We start from the raw sequence: 13,647 nt of genomic DNA, 5'->3' as shown, positions 1-13,647 counted from the left end.
CCCCTCAAATCCAAACGGCTTATTGTTGCATGTTTGGCCCCTAAATGGACCAGACTCTTCGTAATCCTCCTCTGTAATTTCAGTCACATTTTTGGGATTACTCTGAGCCAGAGAGAAAAAAAAAAAGTTTTTTTTTTTTTTTTTTTTTCAGGAGTGAGGTTTTCAATTTTTGTGCACAAATGTATGAGGTATGCGGATCGGTATGTGGAGTAAGAATAAGGTATAGTAATTAAATGTAAATGTATACATGAAAAAGTGAAAAAAAAGCTTAAATGCAAACAAGTTCAGTGCATTTGTGTGCTTTTTTCATGTGTATTTTTTTTCTTTACTGTACTGAATCTCTTCCCCTGTGCCACCAAAAAGACACAGTCACTGGGATAAATAGGCATCATGTCCAACACGTCTCTGATCTCTCTTCAGCCCTCCTCCCCGCCCGTGAGCCACATCGTGATGTCATCTTCACTCACAGGAAGTTCCTTATAAAGTTAGTCAGGCAGAAAAAAAAGTAAGTCAGAGAGGAAGATAAGGAAGCATTCTTGATGAGAGTTGGAGATGGTAGATGAAAGAACCCGTGTCAGAGAGGTTATCCTTCTCAGGAAGAATGACTCTGCCTTCACTTTGATTCCTCTTCATGACTCACAATTTGCGTTTTACGCGTCACTTCTGAAAACTCCCCCCCGACTCAGAAGTGGCACCTTTAACTAATTTCCCTTTCAGCTACTCTTGTAACAGAAAGGAATTTCCCTTTGAGTCTCACACAATAGTATATTCATTCAGTCTATCAGCTGATTGCTATGAATCCCTCATCAGCCGGAAGGGTGGAGTTTGGTTGTGGACTGAGGGGAAAAAAAACTATTACCACTGTAAATGATTTATTTGCTGTGGAGGTCACGGCATTGATTGCCTCTGCCTGCTTAGGTAATTAAATTACGTGCATTTTCAGCCTGCATCCAAAGTCCACACTGATATAAACACCACAGCAACAGGTTTACCGTTGTAGTGAGGTGACGTCAGGCCTGTTCGCCTGTGGATGAGCCTAGTATGTGCTGTAAGTGCTGCTGGGCCGCAACGGCCATTTTCATGGTTTCTTAGAACCTAAGTAAAAATTAAAACTGGTCAAGTATTTAAAGCGGGGGACAGCAAAGTCTACAACCTTGAACCTTTACACTGACCCTTGTAAAAATCTGCAGGCCGCATTATAAAAACTTGTTTTTTTGGCTATTCACAAACAGCATCTTCGTTTGTCTGTGTAATATCCTACTATGACCCCAAATATTTGTTAAATGCTTGTATAGATTGCTTTTTAAAAATTACATTTGGAAGACCATTCGTTTGGAAAAGATGTCAGTGTGTTTGCTCTACATCCAGACTGTTCATCATTTGTTTAGTTTGTTGCCATCACAAGACCAAACTACAGAACTGAAGCAATTTAATAGCAGGTGTATTATGTGAAGAATACTTTAGACTTAGACTTTATTCATCCACAAGAGAAATCGCTTGGTCAGAGTGGCTCAGTTGCACGTTCAAAAATAAATAAATAAATAAAATTCTTGTACAAATATGAGTAAAAGTCTAGTCAAATAAAATAGTTTAAGCAAAAATGTACAAAATTTGCAAATGAATAAATGTACAAGAAATACAGCCAGAAGTAAATATACATTATGTACATAGGAAGGATTAATAATAATAAGGTGCAATGATGTGCATTAAAATGAACACGAAACCTTCGAACTAAATCCATCATAAATGATCTCACACAAAGAACTTTCTCATACCAACAGGCCAGTACAGTAGAGCCAGACTAGCTGTTTCAGCTGAGGCCAAATTCATAGTTCTACGTCAGATCTAGGGCGTAGTTACGCTTGAGATGCACCTCCCTGAAAATGTAACTTTGTGTCACACCAACACAAAAGAACAAATGCGATTGGTCCAACTATCTCTCAGCGACAAGTGTAGAAAATACTCCATCCTTCAGCCCCTGTGATTGTACTCGCACTCTATCTCCATTGATGTTTTCTGTCTTTTCCGAGGTGCAGTGATTTCAGTGATACTCTACTCACACCCCGGTCGGTTTTGTCCCAAGTGTAGGAAATAAACTGAATGGAATATAACAGCACGTAAATCGCACAGCTGACTAACAGTAGACTGGCATAATTACAGAGCAATTCAGACACACCCGTGTCTATAAACGCCAACTAAAATTGTAGGACACTTACAAAGTTTTACATTGATTTGACGTCGATTTGATGTGGAAGTGTAGACCAAGCTTTCCAACTGTCGTCAGACCTGAAGCACGCTAGTAGCTGCCAACAGTTCCTCGGAGGGTGCTGGTTGATCCTATGGAAATAAAGGATCAAAGCAAGAAGACCAACAAGAGGGATTGTTATTGTGATCACACAAATGTTTGGAGAATTCAGATAAGGCGAGAAGAAACAGATTTGGAACGACTTTTTTTTTTAGAATTGTAAATTCTTTATGATCTCTGTAAAGATTGCACTGATTTATGCAGCGATATGTTAGCTGCCCACAGAAAATGTACACTTTTCGTTTCAGCGTGCATGTGTCCTGCCCTGACTCTTCATACTGGAGATGAGCCGCGCGTCCAATTGGTGCAGCTGTGAGCACCACAGCCAAAGCTCAGGCTGACACATAGCAGTGTGTTACTGCTGGTTTTGTCTGGCAGTCCCACACAAACTTGGCTCTGGCCGTGGAAACAAAACACAAATCCCCAGGCAACGGGCTGTCATCTCTCACTACAATATAAATACGACCATATTAAAGCACTTCTACTTATTAACCATACCAATGTCTCGAGAGTCCCCCGGCTGCTTCAGTTATTAATCACTTCCTGTGCTGGTACAAAGGCTTATGGGAAATGGAGGGATTTCAGAGTCAACTGGCTCACTTACAGGTATTTTCTATTTTGGCGCGTGATATTGTCAAAAGCAGCAATAGCGAGTCATCATTGCATCACTCCTTGACATTGTTATGTTGAGTGGTTCAAGTGCAGCCACAGCCTGCTGTTAGTAATAGGTGGAGCAAGCCAATCTGCCTCCTCAATGATGACAGGGTGTGTTTAGTCTCCAGGACCCGAGAATCACTCTAGACAGGCCGGGGGAGTTATTGGCGAGCTCATCCTGTGACTGGGTCTGAATCAAAGTCATGTTAGTAATAATTATTGTGGCAAACATGCTGTAATAATCTCTCCGTTTTGAATATTGGGTAGTAGTGGGAGAAATGGGAACATACTTTTACCATTACTTTCACAGTTACACATAATCCCATCCACAGACACCCACACCAGCGCTCTGATGTGTGTCTGATGTTTGGGGAGAAGCTGTGAAAACGACAGCTGTGGTGTGATGGAGGACGTCACGCTGGTTGGACTCTCTCTCCAGCTGCTGGTCCAAAGCCAATTCTGCTCGCAGGCTGCGCCAGTGGAGCTCAACAGAACTGACTGACACAGATGGAAACTGACTCCTAATATGCCCTGTTTCCGGCCTCACAACAGCTATTCCCTGCACAGAACATCGGCTATCTTTAAGCTACATTTTCATTTTCTGTTGGGGCTGCATTATTCAACCATAGAGGGCCTTGTGAAGGAATACATTACCAGTTCCCAGAAATGTAATGGTTGTATTGTGTTTCAAACAGGAGTTTCTGGCATTAGGCCGATGAGTATCCCAGGTTTCCGGTGTTCCTGTCAACCTGTAGAAGAAATGTTTTAGGCCTCACTTACTGTAGCAATCTATTAATCTTAAGTAACAACTCATTGCAAGGGAAGTTTTCCCTTTCCCTGATTTCCTGGTCCAGCTTCACCCATGGGAGATGCTGAGAGGCAACACACTGTGGGACCTAAGGCCCCCAGTTCTTCTGATAAAGATTTCAGATGTTGTCCACCACGGAGATTAGAAGGTTTACCATCAAAGGAGGCATTCCTAATGGAGAAGTCATAAATCAATAGCCACAGGGTTAAGAAAGCACCGCTCTCCAGGTACGTGAAGAGGATAGAAAAACACATGTGTAATGAAGGATGCGGTTCACAGATGAGCTACACTCAGTCATCTGAACAAGTCCTGCTTTCCCATTTATTGTGCATACGACTGTGTGCATAGCAGAGCCTGGTGACAGGGACTGAGTCATTGAGGGCAGAGTATGTGTTTTGTAAGAGAGCCTTTTGTTCCATTCACACGTGGATTTAGGGTACCAGACTACCTGATCGGGCGCTAGGCAGCAGCCACATTAATTCCTCACAATAGCAATGCTCTGGATCACCGCTCACACAAGCCTCTTAATGAGCAGGTTCAGGAGAATAAAAGATGAGGCTCGACTAACATTTTTCCATCCCCAACGAGCAGGTTGGCTGTGCAGACGCATATGTTAGAAGAGAAATGTGGCGCTCCGGGGAGAGAAACCCTGTGTGGGTGGAAATACACGGTCCTGCTCATAACTCAATTGTAAGGGCACAATAATGGCCTTGAGGCTGTGCGGTGAAAGTCAAGGCAGATGAATAACTAAACTGCCATCTACTCACTGGTTCCTTTTCGCAACAGTAAATGCAAAGTCACACTGTGGCGTTGCACTGGAGAACTGCGACTTCTAAACAGCTCCAGCGTCAACTTTACATTTATTTTCGATGCCTTTGGGTTTTGCATGCACAGTTTAAATACAGGCCGGTGTAATGAAAAGAAATTTACAAATTTGTGGATATGAATATAATATGTATCTTAGATCGGTGATGAAACACGTGTGAGGCAATGAATAATGTTTAATGTTTTTGTTGAAATAGGTTGTGCATGGCATTGTGCAGTACTCTTTTATTATTTTTTATCATCCCTATACATTTGTAAAAAAAAAAAAAAAATTGTACATTACATGTTATCGTGTGTGTAGGTCAGCCACATATCGCATATTAATAACAGTGGCACCGCAATGCTTCTTTCAGTTTGCTTTTAACTACATTTTTACATCTTCCTGTGTACGGCAGTTTACTTGCTCCTAAAACCATAAAACTGGAGAAACAATTCCACGATACTAAACCAAGTCAAAACTGTTGAGGAAATGAAAAGGTTCATTGGAACCACCTTATTGCATTGTATATTTAGCTCCGGATGGAAAGAACATTCAGATTTAAATAAGGGCTGTAATTATCTGGGAGCCAGTAGATTATTCTCAGCCCTGTAGAAGAATAGTGGGTTATCCCACTCTACACCCCAACCTTAAATCATGTAACAAGTGAAGCTGAAAGTTTTAGAAGTCTGGCAAGGTGATTTAACATCTTTACATCATGGTTTTATATCTTAAAATAAGTCCTGATGCCCAGCTTCAGTTTAAAGGGAATGATTAAATTAGCGGGTGTAATGCCTCGTGAAACAAACAAGAACCCTCAGTTTATCCTAGTCTTCTTTCCTCCTTCCGGCAAACTCTGGAGATGCAGTCCTCAGTGCACCGCAGGAAGTAAATCAGCCAGGGGAGCCGCCCCAGACCAAACACTGCAAGGGCCTCTGGAGCCTGAAGGCGAGTGGGAGGTGTGCACCGAGCTCCGGGGGCACAACGTGCTTGTTACTTCCTTGTCAAGTAGGAAAACAGATTTTGCTGTGCACGCAAACTCACACTGACTCAGGCAAAGGTTTGTGCATACACAGACGCCTGCACATACCAGAGGCAGAGACAGACATGCTTACTTGTCGCTTAGTTCAAATATTTTTATATATTTTTCCACACTCGTAGAAAAAAAAAAAATAAGAGCCACAGTCTATACTTACCCCCCTCAGATCTTCTTTTAAAACTGTATTTACTGGAAAGCTACTGACGCAGTTACTCCATCAGCTGCGGCCTCTCTGAATCTTAACATATAACACTACGCAGGAAACAAGTGTCATTTTACACTTCTCTAAGAGATATCACACTCGCATAGGTGTCCCTCTGACCCCACACTGCCTTTGTTGAAGGACTGGCTTTAAATAGGGCCTCATGCCAAAGTGGCTGAGACACACTGTGACACTCTGCTTGTGTTAAAGAGCCTCGTATGTTATCTCCCATGATCAGAGCCAGGCCCCAAACGCATCCCTCTTCTCGAGACACTTGTCAAATAATGGCTGCGGTTTTACTAAACGTATTTTGAAGGCATTTGAAAGCATCAATCACTCAATCAAACTTAATTCATATAGCAGGTTTCATACAATAACACTGCCACATAAACGTTAAAACAGGGTCACAACAAATAATGAAAGCTTGCTCCTCCCACCTCCACATATAGACCCACGCCCACCCACACACACTGACACACATAAAAACACGGCACGCACACAGCACATAGCACATAGTGTGCTAATATTATGTGCATTCCTGGAAGACGCTTATTAGATATCACACTTTAGCCCTCCAGCATGACTCTCTATGACTATCAACATCCCAGTAATTAGCCTACCCTAATTAAAATGAAGCCCTGAAATAACCCAGAACACACTTGGGCATAAAGTGTTAGATTAAAGCATGGGTAATTTTCCATGAGCGTGCGTGTCTGTGACATCAGTATCCGTGTCTTTCATTTGCTGGCAACAATAGGAAACCATCTAATTACCAATCATGTTTCCTTGACAAGAATAAGCTCAGCCACCCTGGCTACCAATGACAGACTCGTCTCGCATTATTTGGTACATTTCAGTAACTCTTATCTGCTGGCACGAAATGGAACTTGGTGTTTGTATTAGTGCTCAGGACAGACGCAGCTTGTCTTTATATGTTTACTCAAACTGGAGTTTAAACTGAAAGTATGGTCGCCTTTATTAAACAACTCTGCATTAAAATAGTTTAAATGAAAACCCTTTAAAACAGACTTTTGGCACATTCAGATTGTGGAATATTACAGACTCCTTTTATTTATTTAACGCTGCTGTACGCTGAGGGCGCGCTTTGAGCTTATTCTTCATGACTGCCGTCTTTTTAAGATGTATCACGCACAGTGTTCCCGCCAGGACCTGCTAATTAAGTGCATGCTCATTAAAGTGCTGAAAGTAGCTCCTTTGAAATACCGTCTGGTATGTTGCAAAGACCAAACAAATCCCTTTTAAATCTTTCAGTCTTCCAAGTCTTTTCAGATTAGGAGTCAAACAATCAAATGAGTGTCTGTTCTCAGTTTGGTGAGAACGCAAGACAGAATTCAGAAAAAGAAAAAAAAAAAACGTTCTACATAAAAGTGGAGAGCAGAAAATGCAGCTCTGCAAATTATTTACTATTTGCACTCGAGAGGGGAAGCACATTCTCCTAAACTCTTCCCAGCACCAGCTAGTGGATGCATACCAAACCCGGGCTAGATAAGATTGTGAGCCATTGAAAGGGGTCCAAAACACCCAGCTCTTCCTCCCCCATTCCAACAGCTCCTTTCAGGGATATCTCTGCCTGGCCTTCTATCAGGACAGGAAGCACCCAGCCAAGAGAGACAAGAACAGCTCCACTTCCTCTGGCTTTTCCCCGCGCTGGGAAACCATGCTAATAGGAAGGAGATAAAGAATGATGCAAACTGAAAAATGTTGAGTTTGTGTTTATGTTTTTGTGTTCACATGCAGGTACAGGATGTTCAAGTTGCCGTAAGCACAAGACGAATGACGTCATCGCGGGGTGAAGAGCACAGGCAGCACTTCATCAGCATATGTCAGCATGTTTTCCTCACTCTGTGTGAGAAGAACCAGACATGCCACTAGATGTGTTTTCTTAGTCCCCAGTCGCCTGTTAACTCAGATCAACAGCAGACACACGGCGTTAGGGTGGATTTTGTAATGGGAAAGTCTGATGTGCGGGCCTGCGCCGAGCACCTTACTTGTACAAGCACCACTCCTTGCCGTCTGTGGGCCTGTGTTTGCATAGGCACATGTCCACGTAACGTAAGGCAGACCATTCATGTGACACGGCTATGGCTTGTCAAACAGAACCTGTGGGATGTTGTTCTGATGCAGATGTAGTATCGGTGACTGATGTTTACAGCTTCAGTCAAATCCTGGGCAGGTAGCGCAGAGGAATTTCTAAACATTCGTCCTCGTCCTAAATTGGCTGGATGATTCACACAGAAAGAGGGGGTTTGAGTGAAAGAGTGTGTGTGAGAGTTTGAGAAAGATGGGTCAGGGAGTAGTCACAGGAGAGAAGCCACCCACACTTACCACAAAGACTTGACTCATGCGGTTTGGTTGGCACATGGCTGTCGGACAGAGACATTACGCTGGGTCTCCTCTACAGGAAGTGCTGCCTGACCCTGAGCCAGAGCAGCAGAGCGAAGGGGAGCGCCCAGATCCCCCGACACGACAGCGGTTTGCACGACTGGAGCTGCAGTGACTGCCGGCTGATTAGTAGACGCGCTATTGTCTTAATTAATGACATACGAACGTACAAGAGAGCTCGCAGTCACGCAAGCATGTGTCTGCCCTGCTATACATTGCCGCTCTTTTTGTCTAATGACTTCATTTAAGGACGTTTAAGTAACACCCTGAAAAAAGACGGATAACTCTGTCTCTTTGAACTGTGTTTAGACAGTAGTTATACACGCTGTATATAAACATATACACTCTGTTTGACACACTGTGTGCTTGTTATTGCTCCAACAATCTCTCATATTCACGTTGCATAAGAGGTCATCCATTTTGGTGTCATGATAAAAAACAAGAGCAAGAGAGACAGACATTCTTCCGGAGAGGGATATCACTTTTTTTTTTCTCATGAAAAAACAAAACTTTTGACAGAGGAGTCAAGTGAACTGTGCTGCCGTCTCATTCCAAAGAGCAGTGATTGTTCTTGGGAGTTATCACATGAGTTGTTGTGATCATATGGAACACCTGATGTTTTGTTTGTTTTAGTCCACAGCTTCTCTTTCCTGTTTTGTTCTTCCCACCGTGTCCCTGGTCAATCAGTGTAAGCTGTTTTCCCACCAGTTTGTATTTCCAAGCTGATAAAACCCTCCCTCCCTCCCACGGACACTGAGATAAGAGCTGGTGATTACAACAGGTAGAATAGTTAGTGTGCCCTCTTATGGTGCACAACACAGATGTGGTGTTTATATCGATTCATACCAGCTCCCCTATGGATTAAGGGTGTTTAGTGATCGGATATGTTGAAATACTCTCTTCTACAGAAGCCACATAACATAGTAACACATAATGCAATACCTTTCCTGGAGTGCAGACTGGGTAGGGCTGGTGATTACTCAACAGCCCAGAGGCCAAGCAGTGCTTGTCACCACTATAAAAAAAAAAAAAAAAAAAAAAAAAAAAGTCAATACTAGTCAAGCAAGTCAGGTGTCAGTTATCAATGAACAAATGGGAAAGGACTATTTAAAAGACCTGTGCAAAATATTTAAACGAATGGCAAGTAAATCAGATTACTGTACTCCCATTCTAAAGTTATTATGCCACGTCATTGCTACAGGCCACAATGTTTCCCAAAGCCTGGGAAAAGTTAAACAGTTCAGCGCCAGCTCATCCCAGACTAAAATCAGCCCTACAACGGAAAGACCCCTGTCAGCTACGGATCCAAGCGCACGCGCTTGTTGGAATAGCATTGTGGCAAACCCATGTGTTTACAGAGCTTCACATTGTGTTAAACAAGGATTTAAAAAAAGAGTCTGACAATTTTTAAACTCACACCACCCACACTGTCTCCTAAAGGCCGGACGTGGTTGAAAACACGGCTTGAACCCGACTGGGCGCAGACCTTCTTCTGTTCCCACTAACTCCATTTTTGTGTGGCTGACTGATTTGAGTCTAGTGTTTCATACACATTCAAAACCCACACATTGTTTGTTTTTCTTGTTGCCCTAGTAATGGTGGCATCTCTCAATAGATGACCTGAATAGATGCCGTGGGGGCATTGACTGTGCAAACAAGCGTGGGGGTAGCGCCGGGCACAGCTCAATTAGCTAATGAGAAATGGATCAGGCATACTGTAGTCCTGGTAAATAAACAATGCCGGGTCTGTTTGGTCTCGGTAGCCCTGAATATACAGTATCGACTTTGTTAATATTTACGTGCACATGTACGCTTAAAGAGCAGCTTTCTGCAGAGCTTTGTCTTAAATACGACCCTTCTCCACCACTTAGGTCAAAATTAGCTCAGTCTTAGTGCTAAGTGAAGGCAGGTGTGTCTGTATATGGCACTGGGAGTCTAATTTTGGAGTGACAGTAGCAGGTCATCGTGAGCCACATGGGAAGGGGAGGCCTCTGACTGCTGTTCTTTTCTTTCTCTGTTAGCTATTTGATAAGTAGAAGGATATATTACAGTCGTCTGATTGCTTTACAACCCATTGGCACCAGACCGTCTGCCTCAGGTAGGATCTGCACCTGTGATTGATAGAGCACAAACACGGATTTAACACAGGCCTGGAGACAACCTCCTGAGGCCCCAGACCTGACTGTGTCTTGACTCAGAGTAGTCAGCCACTTTATGAGTAAGTGTGGTATGGGGAATCAGGTGAACCTAAACAATACGGCCTCACCTTTGAAACATTAAACCCGCTACTGTTCTGACAGGATAAACATAAATAATCGCGCTGAAGTCAAGTGTGACACCCACTTCATTTAAAAAACTATGATTCACGAACCCTTTGATGAACAAATACAGGAAATTCGCATAAAAGTGAAACCTTTTAGGGCTTTAGGAGGATCTGTGTCGTATTATCAAGAAATCTAAGGGCTTCAAATAATCACTCTTTCAGAGGGCTCAAGCATTTGTCAGATAATCGTGGGGCAACACTGAAGGTTTGTCATCTGTGACTGGTTGGACCTGATCTGTCACATGTATCTCTGTCCTCTCGTCAAGCACAGAGGGTGGGGTTTACCCCTGGCCTGTCTGTGCAGAGGAATAATTAAAAAGAAAAAAAAGCTAAGAGATTTACATTGAATGTGTCTCTGCCCATACAGTTTAGTAAATGTAAATAAGTTTACATTAGGTGAATTAGATTTAGTTAAAAGCAGTTCTTAAAACATATTACTAAAACAATGTGGCCTGTTGCTTAAACTGTCATTGGGCCTCTCTGAGAGGCTGAGTATGTAGTTTATAAAAGGTGTCACATATATTTCTAACAGCTTTGGTACACTTTATCGTCACCATCTTGGATGCATGACTTGGGTCCCCACTGCATGCACTCACTGACGGAAGAAAAAAAACAGGTCAGCATATTGTGCAACCACTTGGCACTGTGATTGCTGTGTGCAAGCGTGTGTGTCACACCATGCGGGCAATTGTGTGCAGAAACACGTGTATATGTGCTGTGTATGTTGTGTCACCTACGTGCGTTTGCAAAGCCCGATCCAGGTCTACGCAGGTGTGGGACGTTTTACACAAATGTTTGGTGCAGATTTTGCAGAATGACTCAAACTTGGCCTCTGTCTGTCCATATTTCAAGAAAAAAAAAAAAAAAAAACGAACGTCAAACAGGAAAGTCAGGATTTATGAAAGCAGAAAAATGCGTGGCTGCGAGGTTAACCCGGTGTTGTACAGGAGACAACTAGCTGATTTCAAACTGAGAATCCCCACTTTCATGTTACCCATTGCCGTTGCTAACCTCATAACCCATGGACATGAGTACATGTGTTTCCATCACCTGTGAGTCCGTGCGTACACTGCAGACTATGTGTGTGTGTGTGTGTGTGTGTGTGTGTGTGTCACATGGCCACGGTTTACAAACAGTCTGCCTCCCGTTACTGGACACCGGAGCTATTCTGGCCTCCTCTTCCTATGCACACCATCCTAGTGTCCGGTCTCCATGTGGAAGTCTGCAAGCCAAGGTCACCGGGTCACATTCCTCCAGCTCTTTGGCATTCTGCCCCAGGGTTCAAGTAGTGTAGAAGTATATGTGTGTGTGTGTGTGTGTGTGTGTGTGTGTGTGTGTGTGTGTGTGTGTGTGTGTGTGTGTGTGTGTGCATGAGTTGTTTGTCTTTCATGCCACAAGCTGCATTCTGTTAGAGGAGAAGCGTTGCCACAGAGCTGCGTACCGGCGACAGCTCGAGGTGCACACACAGTATTTGCAATCTAGAGTTTTTAAAGGACATGTTGTGCAGGAGTGTGATTAATGTTGCTGTCTACACACACACACACACACACACACACACACACACACACACACACACACACACACACACACAGTAGTCCTGGATGGCTGGGAGGTGAGCGCCATGAGAAACTGCCGGTTGCTCGGGGGTGAACACTGATCCTTCAGGATCAATTGCGGATGGGCATATTTTAGGTCTATCTGGTTGATTTAGACTCTGTGTGCTTGACACATGAGCACGCCAGCGGAAGTGAAGGCTGTCAGTGCAATGCTATCGTGTGAGAAATTCTACACAGTCCAGCAGGTTAAAAAAAACAAACTAAAAAGCTATAAATTCCACTTGAAATGTTACAGGCAGACACTCTGAATCTTTTCTTTGGGTTAAGTAGTAGTAGTTTACAAGTTTGAGAGAATTCACACTGCACTATATCGTGAAATATTCCAATAAAGTTCAGGTAGTGAATCAAAAGTAAAACTATATACACTATATACAATGCAGCTCAATGCTGGCTCTGGGGGGCCATCTATTAAAGTGTAAACAATTATTAACAAGAAACTACACTGACTTCATGTGGCATGTAATATACTTATTCAAATGCAGCAGAATTAAATTCAAAAACATATGTACTTGTTTAATGTACCTTCAAAAGTGTAATTCAACACAACAACCATAACTGTTTGAGCAGGAGTAGGCGGTGCAACACATGCAACATGCACGGTATCACAAATACATCTTTTCAGCTTGTGTTGATTGTCCAGTGAGGGAGAGATGAGGCCCAGATAATCCCAAGATGAAAAGTTGTTCCATCCAGTTCCTTATCTTTTCACCTGCATGGATGGCATCTGGAAAAGAGCAGAGCCATCTGAGAGCAACAACACACACGTCAGATCTCTGTCTGGAGGGGGTGAGATGAGGGGTGTGGGAGTACAAGACAAAGCCCTTTTCTCCTGCAACAACTGTGATTACATGACAACACCACTCAGCCACCAACATGAGACATGTCTGATCGCTGCACACAGGAAAAATACTAACAGTGCTGCCGTGAGGCTTCTGTCTGGGCAGACAACTGAAACACGGCGCAGATAGCATGGATAGATTTTTAATTTGGGATCTGTGAATTTCACAGATGTTTTCTGTTTAAGCTTTTATTATGCTTCATCACACATGCAAATCTCAGACGTTTCATAGCCACAAAACTCAAAGTCTTGTCACAATGTTCTGCTGGGACTGGGACTTTGGACCTGGCATTAGTGTGGATGTTACTTAAACATCTAGACCAGACCAGACACCCCCACCCCATAGCAAAGACACTCCAGCCATCCCCGGCAGGATGCAGCCTGACACAGACACAAGCACACAAACGGAACAACTCAAAAAACATGAAGAACAGCACAAGATGTTGACCTTAGCCTTATACTTAGTAAACTTTATTATCCCCTGGGGAGGCAATTTGTTTTGCAGCAAGCAGAGAAGCAGCACAAATAAAATACAGACAGACAGAAACAGCGCACATTCAAACACACAGTCCAATAATAGACTTCAGCCACCAATGTTTTGGTCACAGGTCATCACAGCAGATTATTTATGAGGCCAGTGGTTGTTGGTACGAAAGA

This window comes from Mugil cephalus, chromosome 4 (genome assembly GCF_022458985.1).
Source record: "Mugil cephalus isolate CIBA_MC_2020 chromosome 4, CIBA_Mcephalus_1.1, whole genome shotgun sequence".
NCBI classification, from domain to species: Eukaryota; Metazoa; Chordata; class Actinopteri; order Mugiliformes; family Mugilidae; genus Mugil; species Mugil cephalus.
This window is presented reverse-complemented; position numbering follows the sequence as displayed.